The sequence below is a fragment of the Carcharodon carcharias genome, chromosome 12 (assembly GCF_017639515.1).
Source record: "Carcharodon carcharias isolate sCarCar2 chromosome 12, sCarCar2.pri, whole genome shotgun sequence".
In the NCBI taxonomy this organism is placed as follows: domain Eukaryota; kingdom Metazoa; phylum Chordata; class Chondrichthyes; order Lamniformes; family Lamnidae; genus Carcharodon; species Carcharodon carcharias.
This window is the reverse complement of record NC_054478.1, coordinates 14,988,740-15,008,184: the sequence shown is the minus strand read 5'-3', so window position 1 is coordinate 15,008,184 and position 19,445 is coordinate 14,988,740. Positions and strand designations below refer to the sequence as shown.

The window sequence follows — 19,445 nt, the reverse complement described above, 5'->3', positions numbered from 1 at the left end:
ATTCTAGATTTAGGGATGTGTAATGAGGCAGATTTGATAAGGGAGCTTAAAGTGAAGGAACCCTTAGGAGGAAGTGACCATAATATGATAGAATTTACCCTGGAATTTGAGAGGAAAAAGCTGAATAAAGGCAACTACAGAGGCATGAGGGAGGAGCTGGCCAGAATTTACTGGGAGATGAGCCTAGCAGGAAAGACAGTGAAACAGCAATGGCAGGAGTTTCTGGAAGTAATTTGGTAGACACAGCAAAAATTCATCCCTTGGAAGAAGGAGCATACTAAAGGGAGGATGAGGCAACCATGGCTGACAAGGGAAGTCAGGGAGAGCGTAAAAGCTAAAGAGAAAGCATACAATGCGGCAAAGAACAGTGGGAAACCAGGGGATTGGGAAGCCTACAAAGACCAACAGCGGACAACTAAAAAAGAAATAAGGAGGGAGAAGATTAAATATGAAGGTATACTAGCCATTAATATAAAAGAAGATTGCATGAGTTTTTTTAGATATGTAAAAGGTAAGAGAGAGGCAAAAGTGGACATTGGGCCGCTGGAAAATGACGCTGGAGAAGTAGTAGTGGGGAACAAAGAAATGGCGGAGGAACTGAATAGGTACTTTGTGTCAGTCTTCATGGTGGAAGACACGAGCAACATCCCTAAAGTTCAAGAAAGTCAGGGGGCAGAGGTGAGTATGGTGGCCATTACCAAGGAGAAGGTGCTAGGAAAACTGAAAGATCTGAAGGTGGATAAATCATCTGGACCAGATGGATTACACCCCAGAGTTCTGAAGGAGATATCTGAAGAGATAGTGGAGGCGTTAGTGGTGATCTTTCAGGAATCACTGGAGTCAGGGAGGTCCCAGAGGACTGGAAAATCGTTAATGTAACCTATTTGTTTAAGAAGGGAGTGAGACAAAAGACGGGAAATTACAGGCCGATTAGCCTGACCTCGGTCATTGGTAAGATTTTCAAGTCCATTATTAAGGATGAGATTTCAGAATACTTGGAGGTGCATGATAAAATAGGGCAAAGTCAGCATGGTTTCATCAAGGGGAGGTCATGCCTGACAAATCTGTTAGAAATCTTTGAGGAGGTAATGAGCAGGTTAGACAAAGGAGAGCCAATGGATGTTATCTACTTGGACTTCCAGAAGGCCTTTGACAAGGTGCCGCACAGGAGGCTGCTCAGTAAGATATGAGCCCATGGTGTTAGAGGCAAGGTACTAGCATGGATAGAAGATTGGCTGTCTGGCAGGAGGCAGAGAGTGGGGATAAGGGAGTCCTTCTCAGGATGGTGGCCGGTGACTAGTGGAGTTCCGCAAGGGTCAGTGTTGGGACCACAACTTTTCACTTTATGTATTAATGATCTAGATGAAGGAACTGAGGGCATTTTGGCTAAGTTTGCAGATGATACAAAGATAAGTGGAGGGACAGGTAGTATTGAGGAGGTGGGGAGGCTGCAGAAGGATTTAGACAGGTTAGGAGAATGGACAAAGAAGTGGCAGATGGAATACAACATGGGGAAGTGTGAGGTCATGCACTTTGGTAAGAAGAATAGAGGCATAGGCTATTTTCTAAATGGGGAGAGAATTCAGAAATCTGGAGTGCAAAGGGACTTGGGAGTCCTAGTCCAGGATTCTCTTAAGGGTAACTTGCAGGTTGAGTCGGTATTTAGGAAGGCAAATGCAATGTTGGCATTTATTTCAAGAGGACTAGAATATAAAAGTAGGGATGTGCTGCTGAGGCTTTATAAGGCTCTGGTCAGACCACATTTAGAATATTGTGAGCAATTTTGGGTCCAGTATCTCAGGGAGGATGTGCTGGCTCTGGAGAGGGTCCAGAGGAGGTTCGTGAGAATGATCCCAGGAATGAAAGGCTTCACATATGAGGAATGTTTGAGGACTCTGGGTCTATACTCGATGGAATTTAGAAGGATGAGGGGGGATCTGATTGAAACGTACAGAATACTGAAAGGCCTGGATAGAGTGGATGTGGGGAAGATGTTTCCATTAGTAGGAGAGACTAGGACCCGAGGGCACAGCCTCAGAGAAGACCTTTTAGAACAGAAATGAGGAGAAACTTCTTTAGCCAGAGAGTGGTGAATCTATGGAATTCATTGCCACAGAAGGCTGTTAAGGCCAGGTCATTGATTGTATTTAAGACCGAGATACATAGGTTCTTGATTGGTAAGGGGATCAAAGGTTACAGGGAGAAGGCGGGAGAATGGGGTTGAGAAACCTGTCAGCCATGATTGAATGGTGAAGCAGACTCGATGGGCTGAATGACCTAATTTCTGCTCCTATGTCTTATGGTCTTATGGTCTAAGGTAGCCCATTATTCGGCTACTGTGTGTGTGTGCACGTGTTTGTGTGTGTAGGCTTGTGTATTAGATACTAAACGGTACATGAGAACATAGGAACAGGAGAAGGCCTTTCAGCCCATCAAGCCTGCTCCACCATTCAATACAATCATGGCTGATTGAACACTTCAATACCTTTTACCCACACTATCCCCATAACCCTTTACGTTATTGTTAATCAGAAATCTATCAATCTCTACCTTAAACGTACTCAGTGATTCAGTTTCCATGGCCCTCCTGGGTAGAGAATTCCAAAGATTCGCAAGATAATTAATTCCAAAGATTACATGGATGAGAAACTGAAAGGTATAATCTGTACCACCTGATCTGGGTTAGATACTACATGTAAGAACAGCAAGAAGAAGTCTCCATTAAAGCATTGTTAAATCTATGACTTCGAGTTGTCCATTCAGCTTGAGATGTGACATTGGCAATGTGCAAAAGAAAACTGGAGCTGATTGTCTGTCGTTCAAGGAATTGAACCCTTTGACCTGACGAGTGATGCCAGTACCATCAGCGTAAAATGAAAATCACGGCTGGAGGGGTTCGAAGCTGATGCTGACAGTCGAGGTCTGTTTTTGAACAGGGTGACAGTGGCACAGAAAGTCCAATGATGGGCCTTATTGTTTTTCAATGTGGGTGCTTTGGTGAGGGAGACTTTCAAGACTTTGCCTGACACATGAGAAAAGGCAGATTATGAACATGCAGTGAAAGCTTTAAAGGAGCACAGTGTGGTGAGGCAAAATGTCACATTCTAAAGGCAGGGTTTCCATTGAATGAGACAGAAAGAGAGGGAAGCAGTCACCCAGTTTGTGATCCATTTGGGGCTGATGGATTTAATTATGTTACAACAGAACTGAATAACCAGAAAATGGATCAGGTGGTCCAAGATTGCAAGTCGGATAAATTGAGGCGTAAGCTGCTGGAAAGAGGAGGTGACTTAATGTTGGATGACACTTTAAAAATAGCAGCTGCATTGGGAGTAGTGGATGGACAAGTTCAGAGCATGAAACTTGTTCCCATCTCTGCCACTAGCACAACAAAAGTTGACGTTAACTGAGTGGTACAATGGAACCCAGGTGCGTGTAAATGTAAACAGCAAAAGTCTGAGGGAGAGTGTTTCAGATGTGGCAACTTGGGGCATTTTGGATGAGATGCCTGCTGAAGAGTAAAGGGTTAACATCAGAAGAAGCTGATGTTGATGTAAGGCCCGAACCTCGTGCAGAGTTCCTAAGATGTACATAGAGCTCTAAATAAATAATAATGATTTTAACAAACTATGGTCTTAATCAGCTTTCTTTGTGAGAATAGACAAACTGCAAAGAACCTACATCCTAAACATGATGGCAGCAAACAGAGAGTAAAAGACTGAGGAAAAACTCCAAGAAATTACTACAGACCTAACAAGCTAACAGACCTTGGAAGAACAATGAAAGGAATGGATTGAAAACTCAGCAAACACCAGTGAAGCAGCAACAAGCCATACAAGCATGGTACATCACTCCCAGAACCATTCCGGATCACTGACTGCTCTCAACAGACTCACACTTGGACAACTAGAGAAAGAGCGTTTCCAGATATAGAACCACTTCTGGTTTTCACAAAAATGAACCAAAGGATCAGGTCAGTACATTACTCTATGCAATTGGAGCTATTTCCAATGACATAATAACAAGGTAGGGAGCCAATAAGACCTCAAGTCCTCACAAGGACGTCTTTCAAGCATTTGATTCATATTTCTGTTTTCCAAAAATTTAATCTTAGAAAGGGCAAAATTTAACAAGCGAAGGCAAAGACCAACCAAAAGCATGTATTCATTCATCAATGATCTAGACAGGCTGGCAGGAAACTGTGACTATGGAATATTGAGGGATGTATTGATTCACAATCGCTTAGTAGTTGGGTTCCTAGATGAAGCTCTATCAGATCTATTGGAAACAAGGGAAGATTTAACTCTAATCAAGGCAGTATAATTCACGAGGCAAACTGAGCTCAGAGAGCGAAACAGCATTTGTTCATGGCTTGATATTCTTCAAATAATTCGTAAGTGTCACTTGGGGATAGCAAAATGTTGAGCAAGAGCTCAGCAATCAGTCTGGTGGACGGATATTATTCGTTCTATAGAATAACTAGTTTTGAATTGCCTTACATGTTTAGTGAATAGCCAAGAGCAAAGAGAAACACTGTCACCTTCAACTTTACCATCAAAACGGCAACCTGGAGAGAGAGATAGGTACAAGACCAACAAAACGAAGGCATAATAATCGAAAGAGCGCAACGATCAAGATCTTACAAGAAACAAGATGGATCAAGGCACTAAAAGGAGAAACTGTGGTGCCTTAATATCCTTGAAAAAAAAACAATAGAAACTTGGTCTTACTATTCAGATCCTGATAGAGATAAAGAACAAGAAATGAGACAAAGCCACCCGGGAGAAAGACACTCATCGAATGAAGAGAGTGCAAATTATGCTCAACCTCAAAGCTATCACAACAAGATCAGAGAGATTGGCCAAGGCATCTCAGAGGCCTGTGAGGTCTGAGACTTTTGGGGGATATATAGTGTCATGAAGCTATTAATGTAAGTAATATTATTGGAAAATATTTTTCTTTTATAATAGAGGTTTAGTCTGTGGGAGTGTCTTAATTGTGTTAAAGCCAGCTAGTCTGGGTGCTTTGATGTGTACTAGTTTTGAGAGAGGTAGAGTGCATTTGCATTTTTCAAATAGAGCATTCAAGAAGTGGAATGAAATCTGGCACCTAGCTAGCAAAGACCAAGCAATATGCTTATATTACTAATAAACTTGGTACTATGAAAGGGGTTTTATTGTTGAAAGAGGTGGAGTTCAAAAAGGCTGTTGATATAATGAGAATTTACATTTAATGAAATGGGCAAGGTATAACTTCAGCAGTTTTCGTGTGTGCAGGGCAAAGGCAATGTAAGATCAAAGTAGCTGTAAGCCTGCAACTGTCTCCACAGGAACCAAAGTGAAAGGAATCTCATTTTTAATTCGTAAGGTGAAAATACTTTGCCTAGTGTCTGGTTAGGCCTATAGGTTGCTGTTGCCTTAATGGAGATTAGTTTGGGAATTTGTTAAAATTTGTGATAGGAGTAATTTGTAGCCGTGTGTATATATTTAACTTGTGTAAATAAATAAAATGTTTCATTTAGTTTATTATAAAACCTTTTGAGAACTGGTGGTCTGCTTCCTGAATTTAGAGTTGCATTTCAAACATACCACTTAAAAATAGAGGTTATGACAGTTGTTTAAAGTTTCCCTCTGAGATTTTTAAATAACACAGCATTACCAAAAGGCCATCCATTAACAATAGGAAGATGTACATAGTTGAGATAAAGACTTGAGTGGAGTAAAGGGTTAACATCAGAATCACCTGATACTGATGTATTAATGGTATAATAACACATGACTGAGTAACAGACATTAGAAGGGAGGAGAAGTTCCAACTTTGTGCAGAGTTCCTAAGAACGTAAAGCAGTAAACAAATAATAATGGTTTTAACAAACTACAGTCTGAAATAGCTTTCTTTGAGAGAATAGACAAACCCCAAAGAACCCCATCTAGACCCCGAATACATGATGAAATACCTGCCAAGAAAAAGATATGCGGAAAGACCATTTTCCCAAGAAATGAAGAAGCAAAGCTGAACAGAGAGTGAAGACTGGCATAAAGGAAAGAGAGATGAAAGTAGCACAACTGAGACGAGTTGAAGAAAACGCAGAGAGTGAGGACATGAATAGCAATCGTGGATACTTGTTTTCTGTCAACGGGAGCAACCACGAGAAAGCTCCAGTGATTATTGGTGGTGTTTTAGTAATATTTATTGTAGATTCGGGCAGTGACAGTAATCAATAGGGTACTGTGGGAGGAACTGAAGATAAAGAGAATCAAGTGGACATCCCAGAAATGTGTCAAAAAGCTCTATCCTTACAAATCTAAAACCTCATTTCAAACTTTTGTATACTTCACTGTGGATGTGAGAGCTGGAGATCTGAATGTAGAGGCAGAATTTGTAGTGATTGAGGAGGATAGTGAGCATCATCTGAGCAGAAAAACTGCCCAAGCCTTGGAGGTGCTACACATCAGATTGAAAGTGAATTCTGTGATGTCCTATGTGAAACGTAGAGAGGGGTTTGGACGTGTTACAATGAATTGGGATGTTACGCAACTGCCAAGTGAAATTAACCATTGACGATAAGGTGAGGCCTGTAGCTTAGTCTGCACGCAGAACACCTTCTGGTCTGAAAAAGAAAGTTGATGCAAAGATCAAGGAACCAATCGATCAACACATAATAGAGCCAGTTGAACAACCAACACCATGGGTGAGTCCTGTTTTGGTCATGCCAAGACCAAATGGTGACATCAGACTGTGTGTTGATCTGTCACAAATGAAAGAAGCAGTACTAAGAGAGCGTCACCCAAGTCCCACTGTGGATGAAGCCTTTCAAGAATTGTCAACAAGAAAGGTTTTTCATAAAAGTGGGAATACCACCACCTGAAGCTTCATCCTGATTCAAGGAAGGTGATGACTTTTGTCACTCAAAGTGGACATTACTGATACCAGAGATAGCTATTTGGCATTAATGTAACACCAAATATTTACCAACATGAAATCCATTCGGTGATACAAGTGATCCCAGGAACTGCCAATATATCAGATGACATAATTATTCATGGAGCCTATGCAGCAGAACATAACGAGAGGCTGAGATTAGTATTATCTAGATTGCAGTCAGCAGGACTTACAGTAAATGCAGGCAAGTGCTTGCTGGAAATGATAGAGTGAACATTCATTGGCACAAACTCATGAGCAGCAGAATCAATCCAGCGAAAGACGAGATAGAAGCAATAGCAGAAACATGTGAACCACAAAATGCTAGCAAAGTGAGACGTTTTCTGGAACTTGTGAACTATTGTGCGAGGTATATCCCAAACTTCCCCACCCTGGCTGATCCACTGAGGAAGTTGACTAGAAGGAATGAATGGTTCAGGTTTGATGAAGAATGGAGAGCTGCTTTCAAAGCTTTGAAAGACACCTTGACAAGTGCTCAAACTCTGCGATACTATGATCCAAATGCACTGACAAAAGTCATACCAGATGCTAGTCCAGGAGCGCTGACCGGAGGGTCACCCACCAACGCCCGCTCCCACACTCGCACCCCCCTCCCACCCACACCGATGGCTGGGAAATGTTACCCACTGCAAGTTAGGAAAATAATGATTTGTTAAGTTTGTTTGCAAAATTCATTTCCATATGTTTCACAAGGGATGGAGTCTAAGCTACATAAACCCAGCAGAAAAATCATGGGCATGATTTTGGTCTGATAAGGGAGGGATGTCATGATAACTGATTGTGTGTGGGCTTGAGTATTAGGTACTCTGGTACTTGGATGAGAAACTGAAAGTAACACACTGTACCACCTGACCAGGGAGAGAGGTAGGGTTGCAAAATCAAATAGCACATGTAAGAGCAGCAAGAAGTCTCCATGGAAGCTTTGTTAAATCTTTGTTAAAGTTAAACCTGTGACTTTGATTTGCCCTTTCAACCTGAGATGTGACAGTGGATCAAGTGGGCTGCTTTGCCCTGGATGGTATCAAGCTTCTTGAGTGTTGCTGTTCGAGCCACACTCATCTGGTGGACAGGCTTTGGGGAGTCAGGAGGTGAGTTACTCACCAGAGAATTCCTAACCTCTAACCTGCTCTTGTAGCCACAGTATTTTATGTGGGTCCAGTTAAGTTTCTGGTCAATGGTAGCCCCCAGGATACTGATGATGGGGGAAGCATGTCAAAGGGAGATGGTCTTTTCCTGGCACTTGTGTGACATGAACGTCAAATACGTTGAGGGGACAGGAAACTGTCAACCACAACAGGAAAATGCTCAGATATTAAAATTTCTTTTAATTTATTCAAAGAAACACATGCACAAATTCACACATACAGATTGATTCAGTTGTAAATTTAAATCTCACTGTGGCAAGTTGTGAAACAGAATTCAATGAACCTGGTAATTGTTAGGCTGGAAATGAATGTTGCTGGATTGTCATCAAAATCCAACTGATTCACTCATGTCCTTCAGGGAAGGAAGCTGCTACCCATACCCTGCTTGGTCTCCATGTGACTCCAGACTCTCCTACCTCCCTCAGGGCAACTAGACATTAGCTGAAAATACTGTGACACATGTTCATCACACTCCTACACAATGAGCGTCCTGGGTTGTGCAAATTCAGCTTAACGGGTGTAATGAGGTTGTCATTACAGAGAATACAAATTGGACATGATTGGAAACTAAATATTCCAGGCTATGGTATCTTTTGAATGATAGGGAAATTGGGATAGAACAAGGAGCAAGATAGGAGATGTATTTACTGCAGCAGAAGGAAGGTATTTGATTAAGGATACACAGGCAGTGAAAACAGTCTGAACTAAGGAATTGAAAAGAATGCAAGATTCCTTTGGAAATTGTCTAGAATATTCCTGACAGTAATGTTGTAAGAGGGAAATGTATAAGTGCAGAGATCAGGAAAGCATGTAGCAGATGCAATGGACTGAATAATACACTCCAAAATGGGAGTGTTTCCTTGCCCATAACAATGTGTTATTATTGAGCGCGTTGATGTCGGGCTGTGTTCCTGATGTCATTACTCCAGTTTCAAATGATACGACAGGCAGGCAGAATTAAAAATAACACTCACATTATTCAAATTTTATTAAAGTTGGTATTGAAGCTTGTTAACGACCCAATTGACTGGAATAATATGTGCTGTCTACAATAATACACTAGCAGAATCTGTCTGACACCATGCAAGGGTCCCCCCTTTGTTAGGGCGGGTTTAAAAGGTTCAGCTGAGCCCTGAGTTTCATCTTAGTAGTTCAGGATTCTGTTACTGTTGGAAGTTCTTCATTCAAGAAGCAGAGTTTCCATTTGAAACATATTAATTAGAGGCCTTTTTCCTCCTGCTGAATGCTCCATTTAGTCCTTGTCCATCATACCAGGCTTTAAAGTAGCCAAAACAAAGGGCATTGTGGTCTCATTCGGAGACCCAACCTCCAGTGAGAGGAAGAGGAGAGTGGGAGTAAGAAGAGCAGATCGGGAGGTCCAGGATGCACTGGTGGTGCATGAAGAGGCCAGAGCTGCCCAGTCCCAGAGGGTGATGAGGCCATCATATATCCTCAGCAGAGGCATAAAAGAACTTAGGCAGCCCCTTGAGTATACAGGCAGAGACTGAGTTATCTGTAGTTCTAAGGCTTTGTTTGTATAGTTGCACTTCTAATGAGTTTTATGACTCCTTAAGAGTAGTTGAAGCAATCACAAGAGCAGAAAAACTGCTGTTGCCTAGCAACAGGGGTCCAACGAGGGAGGGCAAACACACACGCACAGAAACATACAGAGAAAAAACGAGAATAAGTAGTTTGAGTTCAGTTGGAAGCAGCCGCCAGAGGGAGACTCGACTGCAGAGGGTCAGATAGCAAGTCCCAAACTGATGTTGAAGCCAGCTGCCAGGAAAGCTGGGCAGGAGAAGGAACTGCAGAAGCAGGTTCCAGAAACAGAAAGTCCCCAAGCTGCGGGGAGTGCAACAGGAAAGGTCCCAAGAGGACAGTCTAGTCAAGGGAAAAGGACAGGAAGCTGGAAAAGGTCCTGTTAAGTGAAGTTAAGAGTGAGAAGCCAAAAGGTCCAAAGAGACAGCTGAAGGTTTATAACTCTTTACTATGGGCATGTGAAGCAGTGGTGCACTGTTGATGGCTGAGTCAGTGAGAGAGAGTTTATGCAAGGAAGCTTGAATGCACGTGATGACCCAGGGAAGAGGAACATCAGAAGGAGAGTTTGAAACCCTGGAGGTGAACCCTTGCAGAAGGCATCTGAGAGAAAGCGTCAGTTTGGGAGAAGATTCCAAGGCGAGTTCTTGGAGAATGGAAATGGGAAACCCTCGTGTGAAAGACGGAGTGCAGTGAGACTGTTTGGCTCACTGTGCAACAAGCGTCTGGGGGAGTTGAGGAGAGGTTCATAGCATCTGATTGAGGTGGCATCTGTCACTTGGTTTCAGAGTGTTGTGCATCTGACCACAGGTCGCCTAATGGTTTACATAGACTATGTATTTATTGTGAACATTAGAGTATAAGATAGCTTTTGTAACTTGTGTTATCCTTACAAATCTGTACATATCTGTAAAGGTATAGTTGTGGGTGAAGAGTCTTGTAATACAGTTCATCTTTTCTTGTTGAATAACTGTTTTATTCTTTTGTTAAAAGTTCATCAGCTGATTCCTGTGACTCTGTTCAGTATCTACTCTCTCCACGTATCTAAACAAAAAATAAAAGTTAGGATCTATCAAGCCAGGTTCCACCCTGGGATCTGACTTGTTCAGTGGTAACATCAGCTGGGATTGTAACATAAGCCGCTCATCTATGTGACCTAATTGGTGATGGCTGTGGAGCTTCTTTCACACATTTACGAGTGCTCCAGCACAGTGCTCCTCCCTCACTTGCAGCTGCACAGGAGAGAGGCTGCTGATCTGCCACCTCACCTGCCCTGGGCATCCTCTGTGTAGCTGTGACCTTGAGCAGCTCGCCATGTTAGAAGACTCCTACTGAGAAGCAGGAGGATCTTCGGCTGCTGCTGGTGTTCAACTTCCACCACTAGGACTGTTTGGCTCTCCCTACCTCCCAGAAGGTCCTAGGAGCTGGGTCTGTGCCCATGTTCCCAGTCTCCCTGTTGCCCTGGCTCTGGGCCCCTGAGATCAGAGCCAGGGCAATGATGCGCAGGTAGACGCGCATACCAATGTTTGCATCTGCAGTATGCTCGGTTTGCTGCTCCAGGACAGCCGTCAGTCTGTCTGTGGAGGAAGCCTGGAACTCCAAAGAGCGATTGATCACAGTGAACATGGCATGGGTGAACACCTCTGCAGTCCAAGTGAGAACACTCTGGTATATCCGCCAAATCTTCACAGACCTCACACTGGACATCCAGCATCGAGCGATTAGTGGTCATCACAAAACTTTCCACATCTGCGCTAAGTCACTAAGCTCTGTACATAAGCACATAAGAACATAAGTACTAGGAGCAGGAGTAGGCAATTCAGCCCCTTGAGCCTGCCCCGCCATTCATTACGATCATGGACGACTCCAGAAGCTCATCATCCAAATCAGAATCAGTCTCTGGATCACCCCAGACACTCCTCTGACTGCCCAAGCCTTGCTCAACCACACTCTCTGGCAGCTGAATGTGCAACTGTGAAGTCCCCTCGCTGGTCTGTGCATGCCCCCATTTTGGAGCACAAACCACTGCCAAGATGCCAGTATCTGCGCTGGTGCTTGGGACAGAATGCGGATGTGATATTGCATCCTCCAAGGGTTCTTGCTCCTCCTCTCAGGGGAGTGGCAGTCTGGCATCCAGACAAGGGTCCATGGAAGAGGCTTTACCTGTGGCAGTGAGACAGAAGTAAGCAGATTAGTGGTCATCACAAATCTTTCCACATCTGCGCTAAGTCACTAAGCTCTGTACATAAGCACATAAGAACATAAGAACTAGGAGCAGGAGTAGGCAATTCAACCCCTCGAGCCTGCCCCGCCATTCATTACGATCACGGCTGATCTCATTTCAGCCTCAACTCCAATTTCCCGCCCTCTCCCCATAACGTTTCAACCCATTACTAATTAAAAATCTGTCTATCTCCTCCTTAAATTTATTCAGCGTCCCGGCATCCACTGCACTCTGAGGTAGTGAATTCCACAGACTCACGATCCTTTGAGAAAAGTAATTCCTCCTTGTCTCTGATTTAAATCTATCACCCCTTAGTCTAAAAACACTCCCTCTCGTTCAAGAATGCCCCACAAGGGGAAACATCCACTCCATGTCTACTTTGTCTACCCCCTTTAGCACCTTATATACCTCAATTAGATCTCCTCTCATCCTTCTAAACTCTAGCGAGTATAGGCCTAAACTGCTCAATCTCTCCTCATAATTCAAGCCCCACATCTCTGGAATCAATCTAGTGAACCTCCTCTGAACCGCCTCCAGTGTAACTACAACCTTCATCAAGTAATGGGACCAAAACTGTGCACAGTACTCCTGGTGTGGTCCCATTATAACGTTACTCATGTCCAACATGAGAGATGAGACAATGCAGACACAATACATACTTGTTCCAACATCTGAAATTTCCAATTATGAAGTTTTCCTGGGTTTTGGCACCAGAACTAAATTTATGAGTTTCATTACATCATGCCAAACCTCCACCCACCTCATACCCACCCTCTCCTCTTTCCTATCAGTTTCTGCCATTTACCATCTCACCTGACCCAGGCTTCCTCCAATCTAGCTTCTGCCAGTGGACCTGGATGACTCTGATTCAGAAAGCATCAAAACCTCCTCCTCAAATGGTATCAGCACCCCCGCCAGCCTGGCCTCACTCTCGGACATTGTGGGCACGCTTCTTCTGAAAAATGTATGATATTGCATGTTGATGGCATGCTGCCAATGCATTACTAGTAGAGTGCTTGGCAGCCTAGATGCTGTGCACATCCCTCATCTGCACAGCCTGCCAAACCCCAGCCCTCCAACTGGACCTCAGCTATAAGTGCATTCTTACACCTGCTCTGACAGCAATTCCTTTGCTGCATCGTGCTGCTTTGGAGCTCCAGCCAACTTCACATTCCTCCTGCATTTATGACTGCGCCCTGCAGCATACTGGCACAAAATAACACATGCTGAGGACTTACTCACCCTGGCCATCCTCATGAAGTCATTGAGCTTCTTCCGGCATTGAGACCGGGTTCGCTTCATTAGCCCAACGCTGCTGACATCAGCAGCTAGCTCCTCCCATGCAGCACGTGTTTTGGTCAGGATTCTCCTCTTCCTACTGGATGCTGTGAGCTGCTCACGTTGATTCGAGACTGCACGGAGGAGGGTTCTCAGGGCATCATTGTTAAATTGAGGGGCTGATTTGGCCTGTCTCCCCATGCCTCTTCCCTTGCTCTAATGTCTCTGACATCTCTGGAGCGAGACATGCAACAACTAGACCACTACTTTACGCAAAGATGTGGAAAGTGTGTTCAAGCGCAAAAAGAATGCCACCTCTGCTCATTGGCAAAGTTTAGACACATCAGATATCACAAAAATGCACACTCACCTTAAAAGCCTGCAAATCTCTGAAGTTCCAAAGAGCTGCCAACTCTGATGAGTCCCGACATTTGCTGGGTCCCCTGACACTGCGCGGTGCCAGAGGGCACTTTAAATTACTGGCTGTGACCTTAGTTCTGGGTCACGGCCAACGACCTCGGATGCTGAACATCCCGCCTTCCAACACTGATTGGGCGGGATGCTCACTTCGTGTAGGCCTCAAACCTGCCTCTGACCTCAATTGGTCCAAAATTGCACTTTATCGGGCACATTTCAATACCAGACCCAGAATTCGGAAGGCCACCCATGAGGGATACTTAACCTAAAGGTCTATTCGAAGAATGCAGGTGAGGCTTAATCTCAATTTGAATTTCACAGGGGGAAAAAGGCTGGAAGATGCCTAGTTTGAAGCTAGTGGAAAAATCTACAGTGGTCCTCACAGAGCCTGTAGCAAAAGAAAGAACCCAGCAGATTAGCTTGGAAGTATTGCAAAGTCAGCCAAGACAAGGAACTGAGGGGTCCACAGTCAATAAGTAGCAAATGAAAGTCTTACTTCTGAGAATAGCTGGAACTGAGGAGAATTAAAATAGTTCCAAGGGAGTTTGGCAAACATTTAGGTAGTCCTGACAGAAGTAAATAACTCTAAGATATAAAGTTTAAGAGAACTTTTGGAGGAAGTAAGAAGTAAAACTGAGTGCACAGCACAAGTGGTTAGAAACCATGTGGTTAAGTTAATAGCGCTTGTTTTGTTTAAATCTTTTACATACAGCAAAGTTTATTTTTCTTCATAAACATGATATCTTATGGCATAGTTCTGTTGCTTAAAATGAGGTGTTCAGATTTCTCTTTAAATGTTAGTGGTCGCTAACCGGATCATAACAGTAACCACAACCCGAACAGTCCCGCTCTTTACCTTCCGTCTGTCCCTCAGCGTCTGTCAAGCAGCCGTTTGGTCACAAAGCAAAATAAAAACTTCCACAAACTAAACAATCCAAACCAAATTTATAAATGAAATTTTTGCCATAATGCAGTCCAACGTAATCAACTTTGTGTAATCACTTAGTGCCTGCTATCCGTGTGCCTTTTGCCTGTTTTTGTGTTCCAACACAACATGGCTGGTGAAAGGCAGCTGATTTTCAGTGGAGGACACTGCAGAACGCCTTGGGGGACAAGCTCATGCAGTTCTGGGCTAAAGCAGTTACAAAAGCAAGAAAGGCTGATTCACTCTTCACAGATGCTGCCAGAACTGCTGAGTTTTACTAGCACTTTGTTTTTATTCCACTATATACCTTCTTCCAGTTTGAAAAATTAGAATTCATAACTACTCTCTGTCACTGTCACTGTCATGGAGCCAGTTTCATATCCATGCTGCCACTGTCCCTTTAATCCTGTGGGCTCTAACTTTCCTGACAAACCTATTATGTGGCACTTTAACAAATGCCTTTTGGAAGTCCAAGTCAAGTCCAAGTCCAAATTTCAGATCAACTACTTTACCCTCATCAACTCTCTCTGTTACCTTATCAAAAAACTGAAGCAAGTCAGTTAAACATTATTTGCCCTTCACATACCCGGTGTTGGTTTTCCTTAAGCAACCCACATTTGTCCAAGTGACTGTTAATTTTGTTCCGAATTATGGATTTGGGAAGCTTTCCCAGCACCAAGGTTAAATTAAACTGCCGTGTAGTTTTTGAGCTTGTCCTTACACCTCCTTTTGAACAAAAGTTAGTATGTTACGCATTCCAGCAATCTGACTGATTTAATCTTAATTGAACTGGTCATTTGTGCACTGTGCACAAATAGCTGTTGTTCCCCAAACAGTGACTAAAGGTCACAGACCAGAAACGTTGGTCAGGATTTTCCAACCACACCAGCAGCAGGCACTGTTGTGGGTGGGACAGGAAAATTTAGAAAGCAGCCAAAAGTTGGGGCCGGAAAAATCTCAGCCGTTATCTGTGTTTCTCTTTCCACAGATGCTTCTTGACCAACTGAGTATCAACAGCATTTTCTGTTTTTATTTTAGGTTTCAAGCATCTGTAATATTTGCTTTCTCACAATGTGATACCCTTCCTGGAAGGCTGACTGGGAGGACCTGATAATGTCAAAAAACATATAAATGTAAGTTTATCCTTTTAATATTCCCATCATAAATCAGACATTTTAAAGAAAAATTTATTCTCAGGGTCTTTGTGCAGTGTCAGACAACTAATGAGCAAATAAAATCCTCTCTCTTCTCTTGTTTCTCTTCCCAAAATTTATTTCAGTCTGTTTATTTTTAATGATCTGCCGACCAACTCTAATCTTAGAATGATTAATATCAGAAAACCATCCATGATAAATATTCACAGGAACTCAATACCATATATTGTGCAAATAATACAGAAAATTCCTGTAAATAATTTAATTGAATAGCTAATTAAAATCTACATACCTTCTCAAAGGGTGATTGATGTTCCCTTCCTGTCTGTAAGTTGATAAAATGATTTTCTTCACCACCTAACATGCCAGACACAAGCAGGAGGACAACTCATAGGGTTCTACGATGTTTGGTGACGTGAAGTACAGAAAAGGCTGCTCAGCTTATGTCCTGGCAAAGAGCAATGTACGTTCTGTAAAAGGGGAAAGGTGTTGCAAGGCATTAAGAAATTTAAAGAAGAAATGCAGAATCCGTATGAGAATTGATTCAAGCACGCTGGGGAAAATCCCACAGATTGCTGTAAGTCATGAGAAAACATTGCACACCATACCAACAAAGTCGGGTTGTGACCAGAAATGACACAATTAATTAAAACAAAAACAAAAACAAAAAACTGCAGATGCTGGAAATCCAAAACAAAAACAGAATTACCTGGAAAAACTCAGCAGGTCTGGCAGCATCGGCGGAGAAGAAAAGAGTTGACGTTTCGAGTCCTCATGACCCTTCGACAGAACTAGGTGCTTTCACCTAGTTCTTTCGAAGGGTCTTGAGGACTCGAAACGTCAAATCTTTTCTTCTCCGCCGATGCTGCCAGACCTGCTGAGTTTTTCCAGGTAATTCTGTTTTTGTTTTATGACACAATTAATGTTGTTCCTGTCATCCTGCAACTTGTTTGTTGAACTCGGTTGGGGGATGGGGGATGGGATGGGGTGTGGGGGGGGGAGCGGTGATTAATTCTGAATGTAGTTTTCTGCAAAATTGACAAATCAGCTGATTTTGCAACTTGTGAATCTTGTATAGCACTGCTCCCTTTCACAGGGAATGCCATTTGGGGACAGTAGTGTATGGGTTATGTTGGTGGGAGCAATCCTGAAGCCTGGACAAATAATGCAGAGCATGGGGCACAATTTTAATTCACTCAAAATGCATTCGCATTAAATTAAAATCCATTTGAGTTTAAAACTCACCATGCCAGTTTGACAATTTTTAAAAAACTGTAAATACATCTCTGGTACCTGTTAAAAAAAGCTTTTGGATTGTTGTAAAAACCAAATGGTCCAATATGCCCTTTATGGAAGAACATTTGATGTCCTTCTGGTCTACATGTGACTTCAGTCCCACAAAAATATTTGTCTCTGTAGCGTCTTCTGAAGTGACTAGACTCCAGCAATTAAAACCATTTCCAGCCACACCTAGATTTTGAGAATGAATAAAAAATTGCAGCATTCTGATTAAAATGTCCCAGTTGAGAGACCTTATCAGGATTCTGGGACTGAGAACAAGAAATTTCCATTCAAGTCCACACCTTGCCATTACACAATGCAGTGAGTTCAAATTCCAATGTGACACCATCACCTTCTCAAAGGCAAGATGGACAATAAATGCCAGACCAACCAATCACACCCATGTCTGGAGAATTTTTTTTAAGCTGCCATTGAACACCTTTATAAGAATTCTGACATCCCTCATGAAACATTTTATGTTCAAGTAAACTACTTTTCCGCCAAGCTTTTGATCATCTGTCCTTATATCTTCTTACGTGACTTGTGTTAAATTTTGTTTGATACTCCTGTGAAGCTCCTTGGGAGTTTTATTAAAGGCACTATATAAATGCAAATTATTGTTGATCCAAACTGACCATTACAACCCACTTAGACTCACATCCTTATGCTAAAATTTCCCCTCTGGGAAAACTCCAATAATTATAGTGTGAAAATAACAGGCGAACAATTCTTTGTTACTGAGTTAATCACTGACTGTTTATGTGTTGGATTGAGCAGCATTGATCTTGCATCACATTTTACACACAATTGCTAAATTGGGTTCAGGAAGCAAGTTTAGCTTATTGCCAATATTTTAAAGAGGATTTCATCACTCAACACAGGATGGAGTTTGTCCCATCTAATGAATCCCAGCCATCTCCATTCCAAGTGGACCAACAGCATTTCCAGACACGTCAGTGTTTCACAGGAAAAATCATCCATTTTCAGATTATTTGGAAGATGGGGCCAGAGTCTGTCAGAAACAAAGAAATACAATGAGGTTATAGCTTGGAAACAGATCAGTCGAGCCAACTGATCTGTGTTGGCATTTAGCATTCATGTCTGCATATAGCCCTAAACAAATTTTCCTGCCTTGTTCCTATGTCCCCTCAACCCTTTTGTCCTTCAGCCACCTATCCTATTTATTATATTGTATTACGTGCAGTATTTATTGTACTTCTAGTATTTACACCACTGAAATAGGTCATTCTGCCCAAAAGGCCTATGCCAGGGTTTATGTTGCACACAAACCTACTTTTATTTATTCGTTCTTAAAATGTGAGCATTGCCGCTGGCTGGGCCAACATTTATTGCCCATCCCTAATTGCCCTTGAAGTGGTGAGCTGCCTTCTTGAACTGCTGCAGTCCATGTGGTGTAGGCACACTCACAGTGCTGTTAGGGAGGGAGTTCCAGGATTCTGACCCAGCGACAGTGAAGGAACAGCGATATGTTTCCAAGTCAGGATGGTGAGTGACTTGGAGGGGAACTTGCAGGTGGTGGTGTTCCCATCTAACTCCTGCCCTTGTCCTTCTTGGGGATAGAGGTTGCAGGTTTGTTGAAGAAGCCTAGGTGATTTGTTGTGTGCTGGTTGTAGAGGAAGCACATGGTTAACATGATGGATTCATCTAGCCTCATCAACATGCACTTCTGTTCCATTCTTCAGCATGTCTTTATCCAACTTACTCTGAAATGCATCTATGCTGTTCACGTCATTACTCCTTGAGGTCGTGAGTTCCACATTCTCTCCGCTCTCCTGAATTCCCTATTAGCTTCATTAGTAACTATCTTATCATTTGGCCCCTAATCCTGATCTCCCGCACAAGTGGAAACATCTACCGTATCAAACACTTCCATTATCTTAAAAACTTTGATCATATCACCACTCAACCTTCTCTTTTCTAGAGAAAAATGTCTCAGTCTGTTCAATATTCCCTAATAGGTTTAATTTGGATACAGTCAAGGTCCATTCCTATGAGGGGCAAAAGGTAGGGCAAAAAATCCAGAGATGCATGGATAACGAAAGATATAGAGAGTGAGGTGAAGCAGAAAACAGGTGCATATGACAGATATCATGTAGGTAATATGATTGAGAACCAGCCTGAATATAGAAGGTTCAGAAGAGGAGTGAGAAAACAACTAAGGAAAGGAAAGAGAGTATGAGAACTATCAGCTAACATAAATGGGAATACAAAAGTTTTCTGTCGTCATGTAAATAGTAAAAGGTGGTAACAGAATCACTGTGGCCAATTAGTGACTTGAAGGGGATTTGCGGATGAAGGCAGGAGGCATAACTGAAGTACTAAAGGAGTACTTAGCATCATCTTTCCCAATTGTGAGAATGAATGTTTTATAAAACATTTTTGGGGAATATTGTGTTATTCTGTCGTTATGACCGATGCAGTTAGTCCAGCTGAGTTATTTAAAACTCCCAGAGGGAAACTTTGAACAACTGTCACAACCAAATTTTAAGTGTTAAGTTTGAGGTGCGACTCTAAATTCAGGA

General features: G+C 42.6%; 1 protein-coding gene across 2 annotated transcripts in view; it reads right to left on the bottom strand.

Annotated features, from left to right (window-relative positions):
- LOC121285004 (C-X-C chemokine receptor type 2-like) overlaps positions 1–16,984 on the bottom strand; it is a 32,553-nt gene extending 15,569 nt beyond the window's left edge. For both annotated transcript variants that reach the window (XM_041201070.1, XM_041201069.1), the window contains exons 1-2: positions 16,915–16,984; positions 15,914–16,069 (exon numbers count right to left, since the gene is read on the bottom strand). The gene's annotated coding sequence lies outside the window, so the exon portion shown is untranslated. The remainder of the gene's footprint in view (positions 1–15,913; positions 16,070–16,914) is intronic.
- Between the last annotated feature and the right edge of the window lie 2,461 nt (positions 16,985–19,445).